The 2,176-nt window shown below is 34.4% G+C and overlaps 1 protein-coding gene across 1 annotated transcript in view; it reads left to right on the top strand.

The window, feature by feature from the left end:
- The first annotated feature begins 6 nt into the window (after positions 1-6).
- Positions 7-2,176, top strand: part of LOC125809558 (photosystem I P700 chlorophyll a apoprotein A1) — a 4,663-nt gene continuing 2,493 nt past the window's right edge. The window contains exon 1 of the mRNA XM_049489147.1: positions 7-2,176. This exon is cut by the window's right edge and continues 2,493 nt beyond it. The gene's annotated coding sequence lies outside the window, so the exon portion shown is untranslated.

The following is a 2,176-nucleotide window of genomic DNA, read 5'->3' as shown; positions in this document are numbered from 1 at the left end:
TGGGACAACAAACATCCATCTCGTTCGTCCTTTGGATACCCGTATAACCATCGAAGGCTATTGAAGTGACTAATTCCTGGAAATTAGGAGGCGTTAAAAACAAAGAAATTGTTGGAGTTATCTTATCATTTCTATCTAGTCCCAATAGGCTTGATGTTAAGAAAGAATCTCTTGCAGGAAGGTTGGCTAGAGATTTCTTGTAAAAACACTAGCCCTGCTGAGTTCATAATGAGAATATTTTCATCGTTGAATCTTTTTTGATTCTATGTATTATTCTCATTATGCACATAAGGGAGGAGCCGTATGAGGTGCAAATCTCACGTACGGTTCTGGAACGGAGATTCTTTCAATTGAATGACGACCGTAACGGATGTCGGCTCAATCCGAAGGAAATTACGCGGAAGCTTTGCAGAATTATTATGAAGCTATGCGACTAGAAATTGATCCCTATGATCGAAGTTATATACTCTATAATATAGGGCTTATCCACACAAGTAATGGAGAACATACGAAAGCTTTGGAATATTATTTTCGAGCACTAGAACGAAACCCATTCTTACCACAAGCTTTTAATAATATGGCCGTGATCTGTCATTACGTGCGACTATCTCCACTATAGAAAGAAAAAAAGAAAAATCTAGTAAAGTAACTACTAGAACCAAATAGGCTTTCTACATATGCATCGTCTAAAACAACGATTTTTATCAGCTGTAGCAAAGAACGAAACTTCATAGAAGTCAAAATAGGAAAAAATAAAAATGCCTAGCAACTTTTTTCTATGGATATAAAGCTTTAATTGAGAGAGATAGAGGAAGCACCGTAAAGATCAATTAGCGAGGTTTTGGGCCGATACAATAATAACTGCGTACTTATCTCATGATGTGAGATAAAAATTAGGAATTAACTTATGTAATAGAGTCGATCCACTAAAGTCTTGAGCAGCGGTGTAGGATCAGATCCCAAAGATAGTAAGTATTTTCTTTCTTATGAAAGAAAGTCTTTTTCAAAGATTCTATATAAATTTATCTATGAAACCGAGATAGTTCCCTTTCAGAAAATTATAACACTAGTAGAAATGCCTATGCTTTATTCTTCTGAAGGTGGGAAAAAAGATAAAACTAAATAAACGGATTATTCATCCAAATTTCAGTTTGAAACTCATGTAATTAACCTATTTTTCTTTTGGTTAACCCTAAAACTGGGATAGATCCATGAGAAATCTGATTAGATTTTATTAGATATGGTATAGATCAAAATGGGACACCAAAAGAATTGACTGCTGAGCCGTATGAGGTAAGAAATTCTCAAGTACGGTTCTAAGGGAAGGAATTGAACTACCTATTCCGGCCGGGGAGAACAGGCCATTCAACAGGGAGATTCTGAAATTGCAGAGGCTTGGTTCGATCAAGCCGCTGAGTATTGGAAACAGGCTATAGCGCTTACTCCCGGTAATTATATTGAAGCGCATAATTGGTTGAAGATCACGAGACGTTTCGAATAAAAGAGGACCCCGTTTATTTATTATCCTTTATTTAGAATCTTAGCCTAGTATTTTATTTTTTTATTTAGAATTTAGATATTTGTTATAATTAATTGTTTGTTGGACCCATCAGATCAGTTAACGAAAAAACGGATTATTCCTTTGCTTTTGGAAGACCCAATCACATAATTTCATTATCTCCCCTCTAAGCCTTCTATTTCACTTCTATTTCATCTGCTATTTTTTAGGAATAAAAAAGGATACACAGATAGAGTACAAAATAGACTTCTTTTTATTAAATTAAACAAAATTATTATTAAAACTAATAAAAGAAACCTTCGAATCACTAAATATATATATACCGGGTATGTCTCTTAGTAATGTCTAATGGCTACTCGCGTGATTTGGAATAGAGTTAGAGTTATTAAAATCTTCTAGGTAAAAAATTAAAGAGCTCCATTTAATAACTTCTATGAATATACACTAGGTTGCACAAAAAAGTCGTTTTTGGATCAATCCAAAGCCCAAAAGGGTTTTTAAAAGGTTAAAAGGTCCGTTGAGCGCCTCAAGGCTATGTCATAATAGATCCGAACACTTGCCCCGGATCGACTTCCAGATCATAATTGCTCTAGTAAATAACTAAAGAAAATAGATAGATAGGAGATAGAAAAATAGAAGAGAAACGAACTAATTATA

This window comes from Solanum verrucosum, unplaced genomic scaffold (assembly GCF_900185275.1).
Source record: "Solanum verrucosum unplaced genomic scaffold, falcon-dt-bn FXZP01001062.1, whole genome shotgun sequence".
NCBI lineage: Eukaryota > Viridiplantae > Streptophyta > Magnoliopsida > Solanales > Solanaceae > Solanum > Solanum verrucosum.
This window is presented reverse-complemented; position numbering and strand designations above follow the sequence as displayed.